The 10,836-nt window shown below is 37.7% G+C and overlaps 1 protein-coding gene and 1 non-coding gene across 2 annotated transcripts in view; both read left to right on the top strand.

Moving 5' to 3' along the window:
* Positions 1-10,836, top strand: part of POLA1 (DNA polymerase alpha 1, catalytic subunit) — a 319,056-nt gene that overhangs the window by 256,653 nt on the left and 51,567 nt on the right. The window lies entirely within an intron of this gene.
* Positions 1,504-1,577, top strand: TRNAI-GAU (transfer RNA isoleucine (anticodon GAU)). Its single transcript has one exon. It is a non-coding gene; the product is annotated as a tRNA-Ile (tRNA).

Below are 10,836 nucleotides of genomic sequence, written 5' to 3'. Positions count from 1 at the left end.
CTTATTAGTTACCTACAGAGTGTTTATGTTGTTTGTCAGTGAATATCAATTGAACATTTTGTTGTTCGGCGTTAGAGCTGGAGGCAACCTCAAGGGCATAAGAGAAAGCTACAAATACTGCTGGATTTCTTCACATAGCAATCTCCATGCTGCCCTTGAATGGGTCTTAACTGTTTTTAGTGCTAGTCATAATTGACTTCCGGTTTTCCATCTACTATTGTAGATAGGCTAGAAATTATTTTTTTCAATGCCTTGACTTATTTGGTTTTGCTGTCCTTGAATATAAACCACTTCATGACTGATGGAAGACTTGGTTCAGATATTAGGATCTTGTCTTCACATGTTCAGCAAGAACTTGGGCTATCTCCACAGTATATTTTTAGTGAATGAGTAAAATTTGTATATAGAAAAAATTTCCTTCTGTCCACTAGTAACTAGGTTTCTAAACTTTGATTCATGGCTGATGTCTAGCCCATGTTTACTTGCAGTATTGTTAATAGCTGTTTCTCTTTTACCCCCAAGGACTTTTCCTTAAGGCGTTATGGATTGAGAGAATTCAATACTGATTCTCTGATGAGTACATTGTCTCTCTGCCTGGTGTGTTACCTCTTTTTGGGGATCGGTGTATTAGAGCTTGCTCCCCTTTTGCTTCTTGCTGAATCTAGCCATCCCAGATTGTTCGCTAGATGTTCTTAGACTCCGAGGGGCTAAACTCCTCTTCCAAACATCTCTAAAATTCTTACCTGAGGGGCTGAATCAGTGTCATGATCAGCAGTTTTCAAAAGTCTAGTGACTCTTGGAGACATGTAGGAGTGATGTGGAAAGTCCCTGGAGATTTACCTCAGCTTTTAGAGAACATTGAGAAGTGTACGTGGCTCTCCCAGAAAATAGGAGGGAATAGAATAGCCACTTGGAAGCTTCTTGCTTGGCATAAGTGCAAGAGTGTTGACAGAATCTGCACTCGTGTGACTTACTGTAGTTCCATTTTACAAGTTTAAGAATTGGGACACTTTTGGGGTTTTTTTGGTCATTTGCTTCTAAAAAATACACTATCCAGGAGTTCAGGGCCAAAATGGCACTGAGTGAATTATCAGTGGGGTTTTTTTACATGGCAGAAGGCTAAAGAGAATACAGCAAGAGAAGGGTATGAAATATGCATCTGACAGAGGGAACTTCATGGAACGTTCCAAGAACCTTTCATTTTATTTATGGAATTTTAATTATTGAAATGATTTTTCCTTTAAGCTTCCTTCTGCCTATTTGTGATTCCTAAATTGCAGTTTAGGAATGAGTGAATTAGGTGAGATTTCCTTGCTCGGGGCATTTTCAGATCATTCAGTAATGCTTAGTGGTGTCTGGGTATTTGTTAGTGGTAGGATATAAACTGAAACACTGGCTCATGCTTACTCATGGTTCAAGAGCAAAGGATTCTTAACAAGTGACATCTGAAAAGCTCTCTCCTAAGAGTCAACTGGGGACATATAAAAATCCAAATCCGGGGGTGGCCGGTTGGCTCAGTTGGTTAGAGCGTGGTGCTGATAACACCAAGGTTGCTGGTTTGATCCCCGCATGGGCCACTGTTATCGGTGCCCTCCTTAAGAGTCAACTATGCCATTGTAGCATGAAAGCAATGTGTCACCAAGGACCACGGCTGTTCCCCAATAAAATTTTTTTGAAAAATCCAAATCCATGAATCCTACACCCAGAGATTCTAATTTAGTGTGAGGTAGAGTTTAGGAAGCTCAGCTTTCTAGAAAATCCCCCAGACAATTCTGACATGCAGCCAGGTTAGACAACCCCTGTCCTGGGCACTCTGAGCACATCAGTTGGATGGTTTCTAAATAAAAGAGAGCTGAACACAGGTTGTCGTCCACAGGGGACAATTGGAGAACAGGAATATTCTTAATCCATATGTGCACAATTCCAGGGGAACCTTCATGTAGCATATATAAAAATCACTTCTCACTTTGTAAGCTCAAGTGAAATTGCTCTCTTCTGACTTGCTGTTCAAGGGAGACTTGCTGTAAAAATGAATTGAAAATCTGTGGGATTCAGAGGGCAAATATATTTATTCAATTTGGACCAACGCCAGAACACCAATAAGTTGTTAACATGAAAAGTCTTGTGAAAAATAACAGTCGTTACACACAGGCATATGATTGAGAGTGGAATCTAAGTATCGTCTGTCAACAAGTGCCCTGGAACTGGCCTGTGAAATATTTACTGTAGACTCGACTTTACTGTCAGTACCTAGCAACATTTCCTTCGCTAAGACTGTTTTTCCTATTTCCATTATAAAGCCCATATTTAAAGGGCTGTATCTGGATGGTGGTTTTAATTTTTGTTTGAAACTTGGCCATTTGACATGGGAAAGGTACGTGCAAATTATTTAAAAGAGGTTTATTTATTTTTTATGGTGCAAAGTAGCTCTTGTCAAAGCTTTTTCCTGTGCTTTGCTTTCAAACAAAGGTTTACAGGCTGTTAGTCCATAATGTGAATTAACCCCCATTTGGTATTTTTCCCTTTCCTTTAAAATGGTAAAGAAAATTTACCATTTTTTCCCTTTCACTTTGGTGAAGTGTTTACTGCCTGTTATTCACTTAGGTGAAGTGTTTAGTGCGTGTTCACTGTAATTATGTAACATTTTTAAAATCTTATTTCTGTGGGACTTTGGCATTATTATTGTAACTGCTCCAGAGTGTACACAGATGGCTTAATAGGTCCAAGGGAAGTTTTAAAGAAACATAGTGGCAAGGTATGAAGTAAAAATCCATTTCCATGAAGGCAGCACATTATGGTCCCATTAGACTTCCTCGCCCCATGGGGCCTTGGCCTAGGTAGGGATAAGTGAACGGTTTGGGGGAGCTGTGACTCAATTCAAATCTTTGCCCAATTGTGTCAATTAAGTCTGCTTTAAAAATACAGGGGGAAAAGGAATCTCTTCCCTTTCTCAGCTGAGCCTTTTTTAATTTATTTGGCAATATTAAAAACAATACATTGTATATTTCCTATTATGTTTGAGTGCTGCCCCAGATGTCCGAGGAACACAGGTGGTCCATGCTCCTGGCCCTGGAGGAGCTTAGGGTCCATTGGGGACAAATTCAGCAGCGGCTAAGTTTGATTAACCACCAGTCTGGTCAAACTGTTTTTGGAAGGACAGGAGAGCCACTAAACCACTAACTGCCTTTTAAAAACAGACCTTATTTTTTTAGAGCAGTCTTAGGTTCACAGCAAGATTGAACAGAAGGTACAAAGATTTCCCATGTACCCCCCGCCCCACACATGCACAGCCTCCCCCATTATCAGCACCCCCATGAGATTGGGACATGTGTTACAATCGATGAACCTACATTGACACTTATCAACCACAGTCCATAGTTTACCTTAGGGTTAACTCTTGTTGTTGGACATCTGTGAGTTTGGACCAATGTATAATGACATGTATCCTCTATTATAGTGCCCTACAGATTAGTTTCACTGCCTTAAAAATCCCCTGTGCTCCCCCTACGCCTCCTCTCTCCTCCTAACCCCTGGCAACCATTGGTCTTTTTACTATCTCCATAGTTTTGCCTTCTCCAAAAGGTCATGTGCAGTTCACCCTTGGACAACACGGGGGTTAGAGGCACGGACCCTCTTCCCCCCGCACAGTGAAAAATACATTTATGGTATTTATTGAAAAAAATCTGCATAGAAGCAGACCTGTGCATTTAAACCTGTGTTGTTCAAATGTCAACTATAGTTGGAATCGTACAATTTGTAGCCTTTTCAGATTGGCTTCTTTCACTTAATGAGATGTATTTTCAATTTCCTCTGTCTTTTCATGGCTTGATAACCCTTTTTTCTTTTAGCACTGAATAATATTCCATTGTCTGGCTGTAGCACAGTTTATTTATTCATTCACCCACTGAAGGACATCTTGGTTGCTTTCAGGTATTGGCCATTTTGAATAAGGCTGCTATAAACATCCGTGTACAGGTTTTTGTGTGGATGTAGCTTTCAAATTCTTTGGGCAAATACTAAGTAACATGGATGCTGGATTTTATGGTCAGAATATGTTTAGTTTTGTAAGAAATTGCCAAACGGTCTTCCAAAGTGGCCGTACCATTTTGCACTCTCACTGGCAGTGGATGAGAATGCCTGTTGCCCCATATGCCCACCAATATTTGGTGTTGTCATTGTTCCAGATTTTGGCCATTCTAATAAGTGTGTAGTGCGATCTCATTTTTACTTGCATTTCCCTGATGACATATGATTTGGAGCATCTTTTCATAGTTTTATTTGCCATTTGTATATCTTCTTTAGTGAGGTGTCTTTGGCCCAATTTTCTTATCGGGTTGTTTGTTTCCGTATGTTATGTTTTTCTTAAGAGTTCTTTGTGTATTTTGGATAACCACCCTTTATCATTATTAGAGTGAATATGGACCATTTATATGTCTTTTGCAAATATCTTCTCCCAGTCTGTGGCTTGTCTTTTTACTCTTTGAACACTAATTGCCTTTTCACTTTAGTGTTTGATCTTTCCCTCTGTATCCTGATCTCTTCTTCTAAGGTCACCAGTCCTGTCCTGTTGGTTTAGATCCCACCCTGGTGACCTCATTTTAATTTAATTACCCTTCTAAGGCCCTATCTCCAAATATAGTCACAGTTTGAGGTACTAAATTGGGGGCGGGGAGACACAATTCAGTCCATAACAGATGATCTTTGTGGTGAATTTTTCTATAAATACCTTTGAACATGATGCATCTGTCTCTGCCAGAATTGAAGCACCAGGATTTAAAACTCCATGTTGAAGAAAGGAATTGGAGCTACAGCATAAAAGTCAGCGAAAAGATGGTGCTTTAACCTTGGCCTTATGAAAAGCATCTATTAGGAAGCTCAGTTTCTCAGTGGAGTCTCTTTAGGCCTAGAAGGACTGTTCTTCAGGTCCGCCTTGTTTCTTGCAAAGTGTGGCTTAGAGTGCCACAGCCTACTGATCAGCACCTGTCAAGGTTGCTCTGCTCCTGGCACCTCTCATCCAGGTGACATCTCACAGTCACTTCCCCATGTTGAGCTTTTTTGTTCCCACCTGCTTGCTTTACCTGTTTCTCTTAAACTTTTCCATTTCTTGTTATTGTTGCTCTTCTGTCTTTTCTTTATGCCTGCTGGTAACAGCTGTAGGCATCTGTCATTTCCGTTAGTGTCACCCCAGGGCTAGACTGTCCCTTTGTAAGGTTCTTTATACTTTCCTGTCATCCTTTCACATGTCTAACACAGGTCCTCACAACAGCCCTGTGAGGGAGCAATGGATGGTGTCCTGTTATATTGATGAAGAAATTGAGTAATGTGATACAAGCTTTCTCTGCATTCCCGTAGCTCCCTGTGAATGCCCATCTCACAGGACTTATCCCTAATTGTTTTGACTTGGTCTTCGCCTGAGTTCATTGAGGCAGAGGGTTATATCTTGTTTATCTGTGCTTTGCCCAATGGAGCCAGATCACTATATTTTGTTGAAAAAATTCTTAGTGGAAAATAAGGCCACACAAGCAATTTCAAGGGTTTTGGAGGAATTAGTCCTAGGAAACAGTTCTGTCCATGAATGGAGGGCAACGTGCAGTAAAATTCTAGAACCTCCTATATTGCTTGGCTTGACTCAGGTGTGCCATAGATTAATGTCATTAATGTTCCTTGACATTTTCAGATTTAATATCCGTTGTTTCAGCTCTTTGCGAGTGATACTGAAGACAAGGGACACAGCACCTCATTTTGATGGTGCCCAATTTGAATCGAGTGGGAAGAATGTCAAGTCACTTAACTAGGGAGTGAGGCAAGCTCACTGCCCCTCACCCACACTGTCACAGGGTCCTGTTCTCTGCTCGCCATCAGCTAAATAGTAGCACTCATGAAGTGGTAATAATTGTATTACTTCGTGGAAAATGGAGACCCAAAAGAGAGACGATAGCTAGTACTGAAAAGTGAAGGAATCTTAAGAAGTGATTTTTTTTTGCCAGAAACTAAGAGTTTTATGGGAGAAATTATATGCTGTGGTGTATATGGGAATTTGGAGCTTTCTGAGGGTCTCAAGAGAGGTTCTTTTCAATGTTAAGGATTTCCACTCTATTTCCTGAACTGCTAAAGCGAAAGAAAGCAGGAGAGTTTTATCATTGCTACAAGCGCTGAAGTAAAAGGAGCAAAGAGCTGCTGGAGTCCTCTCTAAGCCAGTTGACATTCTTCTCACTTTGTTAAACCCTCACAAGGCATTAAAAAGAAGGCTGCGTCAGATCCTATCCAGTGCAGTTCTTTTATCATTGTTTTAAGCCCATGGGTTAGTCCACTGAAGAAATTTTTGTTGGGTTTTAAAGATGAGAGCCTTTTCTCTGTTTAATAACTAATAGGTAAAACACACACAAAACAATTCACACCTACTAAATGCATAGAAAAATAAAGGTAAAAATTCACTTAAGCACCAATTTGCTATTCTTAAAACTTAATTTTTATAATTGTGAAAAGTAATTCTTTAGAAAATAAATTTTGAAATCAGTAACTTAAACTCCATTTTCCTTTTTTTTTCGTTTTCTTGCAAATAAAAATGATCTGAGGTTGGTTTGTTTTAACTTATTCCTTTGTTTAAGTGAATTTTTATTGTAGGAGACTAACGTGAACATGGTTAGCTATCTGTTTGTTAGGAAATGATTGTGGAAACACAAAGAATATTGATACTGGGAAAAGTGGCTCACAGAATCCTGAGCTTCTGGGGCTTTTTGTTGTTGATGTTATTGTTAGATTTACATAGTTTTAATCTTTAATGACTTAGGGAAATACTGATAACATAATGTTAAAGTCCCAAACTAAGTAACCATTATGATTCAAATTTGTAGTTTATATGCAAGGTGAAAAAATTAGTAAGAATCACTTGAATTATTTACAGTTGTTATGTCTGTGTGGATTATAATTTTTATTTTCTCCTTTATACTTATATGTACTTTCTAAGTTATATAATCTGAGCATGTACTGCTTTTACAAAAAGAAATAAGCACTGAAATTTTACAAAGAAATATTTTGCTCAACTTCAAAGAATTCTTCAAATCATTTAGAGGCTGAGGCAGAAAATCACATGCCGATAAACCCAAACCAGCTTTTTTCTCCTTGCCTTTTTTATCCAAGTCAAACGTAAGACCTTGTTACTCACTCAAGAGTGTGATCAATATACCAGCAGCGTAGGCATCACCTGGGAACTTATTAGAAATGCAAAATAGCAGGCTCTCCCCAGACTGACTGCGTCAGCATCTGCTTTTTTAAAACAAGATTCCCAGGTGATTCGTAGGCGCAGTAAAGTTTGAGAAGCACTGATTCAGGTCACTCTCTCCCCTTTTAATATCTAAAGCCTACTTCCATTTCATTCATCCATTGATTAGAGCCATCCTTTTGGCAAAACTTTAAAATGACAAATGTGCAGACTACAGAAGGCCTACCCAGGCTTAAAGTAGAATTGGTGTGACAGCCTGGTCTTTTAAAATATATTCTGTAATTACACTTAAAAATGTAGTTGCCTAACTAGTGTGTGTGGGGGGGGACAAGACTTTCTACCTTGTTTCTTCTTAACTAGAAGGAACAAGGGAGAAGTAAATGAGGGTTTTCAAAATGGCTTTCAGCTTCCCAAGATTAGTGGTTTATAAAGAAGAGAGCTAACTATAAAGAGGAGAAATACAGTTCTACACCCACTCCAGATAAAGGCCACTCTATATGCACTCAGAGTAAACTTTTCACCCAGTCACCCCATTCTGGGCCTCATTACAACACTGATTTAGCTCATTTGTAAAGATTTCAAGGCATTGAACTAGAACTTTTTTTTGGACATGAAAACAAGATTCTGTTTCTTATATTTTGCTACTGAAAAGTTTACTTTGGAATTTACTCTTCCTACTGTTGCTGACTTTTCTATTTTTATGCTCAGAACAAGAATGATGAAGTTGATCTTTTCCAATGGAGCCCCTTCACACCGCTTTGTTTTTCTCTCTGAATACTGCCAGTCTTGCTTTTTAACTGAAGATGACTTTACACTAGGGGAGAAGCAAAACTATATTTTCCAGGAAATTGTCAACACAGTTGCTTTGCTCATATGACTTGGCTCTGTACATTTCCTGTCATCCTCTTTAGGAAGGCTAAAGTAATATATGCAAGTTGCTATATATTTGAACAACGAACTTCTGGATTCTTATAACGTGCCTTTCTTTAGTCCATTTCTGTCAATATGCATCAACTTATGCACTTTTATGTACAAATGGACTTATGGGCATGCAATGACAACAGACGTGTTAGTAGTTTTATAAAATCCTTTCCTATTACGCCTTTTTTTAATGGACAGTTTCCTTTTCCCTTTTGTAATGACAAGTACAGCAACACAAACAAGCGCACCGATGTTACAGTATCTAGGTCAGCGGTTCTCATGGATTGTGACCACTTTGGGGGTCGAACGACCCTTTCACAGGGGTCGCCTAAGACCATCGGAAAACAAAAAGATATTTACATTAATTCATAACAGTACCAAATTACAGTTATAGAGTAGCAACGAAAATAATTTTATGGTTGGGGGTCACCACAACATGAGGAACTGTATTAAGGGGTCGCGGCATTAGGAAGGTTGAGAACCGCTGATCTAGGTGATAATGCTATGGTTGATGGTTTTCCTTTGCAAAATGTTTTGTCATTTTTTGAGTGCTGAGAGTAGGAAAAACCTGATGAGATTTTTTTCATGTACTTTTAAAAAATATATTTCTATCACCAGTGGGGGAAAATATTAAGCAATTTTCAAGCAGTTAGACCATAATGTGAGCTAATCACTTTATTTTGAAGAAAAGTATTTTTAAACAGTTGAGCTAGTGAATTTACTTTTAAAATATATTGTGCTTACACAGTAGATGGTTTTATTTCCATGATGTTTTTTACTACATAATTATACATCTTAATTACGTAATTACTATCATAATTATTATGTAATTGCATGTACTTCCACTAATTACAAAATCAGGAAGTGCAATTATCTAGTAAAAACTTTATGAAATTTCATGCATTAAAATTATTTAAAAGGCTATTCCAGTGGTCTCTTGGAAGGCTTTCCATGATTAGCCTTAGTTCTGACCTTAGTTTAGAACTTGAACCCAGAGACCAGGACCAGGAAAACAACCATAAACAGACCAACACTAAACTGAGTGTTGGGATATAGGTAAGATGGCCTTTGATCTTTATGCATTAAAGCCAGGGAGCCCTTGAGTTTCTTTGTAATTATGAAGTTGCAGTAAGAATAATGTCTTATAGTTGAGGTGTAGGTATCACAAAAACTATCAATGGAAAGGGCAGTTCTTTCTTAGGAAAGAATGAACAGAATTGACAATCAAAGCATTTAGGTTACAAAACAGCCAGGCCTTCTATAATTCTATACATAAATAGCTCATTTAGCTATCTCTGCCTTTAAAAGCATATTATTATTATTATTATTATTATTATTATTATTATTATTATTATTTACAATTCTGTTTCCTTAGTTTGAAGAAGGCTTTTTTTCCAGTTTGTGTTTCTATTTACTAAGATAAGAGCAAACATATCAAAAGAGCATAATCTTTCTACTACTACTTGATGTCAAAAGCAGCTTTTGAGACATAAACATACACACACAAACATGTAACATCAGACCCTAAATAAAGACAGAAGGTTTAATTCAATAAAGCTATGATGCCTTTACTATTCAAAATGACATACAAATTGCACAGTGAAACAATAGTCATGACAGCAAATTAGATATGACATCTAAATTACACTACAAAGAGAAATCCCAGAACCAGTTTTGGTCTGTGGGAGTCTATTTTAGTCCAGGTTTAAAACCCAGTCTAGAGAATGCTTTATTTCTAAGTAGGGTGATGTTGTAAGATTAATTGGAGGGTGGGTTAATTAATTGCAGATTAATTGGGAGTACAGGACTTATAATACTCATGGAAGAGAAGAGAGTAGATCCTTCAAGTATCATGATAGAATGCAGTATAAGTTTCAGGAATATTAAATTATCTATATTTGTATAACATCTATAATGACCTGTTCTAACATGACCTAAATAAAGGGCTGGCTATAATAAATTTTATTCCCTTCACAATTAGTGCTTTTTACCAAAATGTATTGAATTAGCTACTTAGCATGTCTACCAGTTACTTCTTTTAAAAATGCAGCCTTAAACATTAAAAAGTCTGTAGTCTTAGGAGCAGATGACATTCCATTTTTTTTCTTTAAATATTTCTAAAGAAGCACTCTGTGATTTTATCACTTACTGACTTTGTGACGTTTTTATACCTTCTAAAATTAATAATAAATGTGACTTTTTAAAAAAAAGTTCTTGAAAGATATGAAAACACCATCCCCATTTGCTTCAAGCAAATTAGAGGATTTATAGTCATCCAGAATTTTTTTCATGCTCTCAGGGATGTTTGGGATTGAAAGAGGTTTAGTCTGACTCTAGTATTTTTCTCTAGTAGTTTGGGATTATTTTTAAATTGCATATTCTTTTCCTCTCAGGGATCTTGGCTCATTTACTTAGCCCAGAATTTAATGTCGCCATCATTTCTTATTTGCCTTCTCTCTGTTGTGATAACATTTCTTCTCAGAAGTGTTTATGTTCCCTCCATGAGACAGCACTTACCTCTCATGCATCTTCTTAATCTTTTGTTTTTGACCAATTGCATGTACCACATCAGAATAGCCTTTAATGATTAAAAGGTAAGGGTTTTGCTTAGTCCTCACCTGAATTACAGTGCAGAGTTAATTTTTGAACTGACTGAATGTTGAAACTGACCGGGTTTTTTGTTTTCCTTCGCT

The sequence above is a fragment of the Hipposideros armiger genome, unplaced genomic scaffold (assembly GCF_001890085.2).
Source record: "Hipposideros armiger isolate ML-2016 unplaced genomic scaffold, ASM189008v1 scaffold_620, whole genome shotgun sequence".
In the NCBI taxonomy this organism is placed as follows: Eukaryota; Metazoa; Chordata; class Mammalia; order Chiroptera; family Hipposideridae; genus Hipposideros; species Hipposideros armiger.
This window is presented reverse-complemented; position numbering and strand designations above follow the sequence as displayed.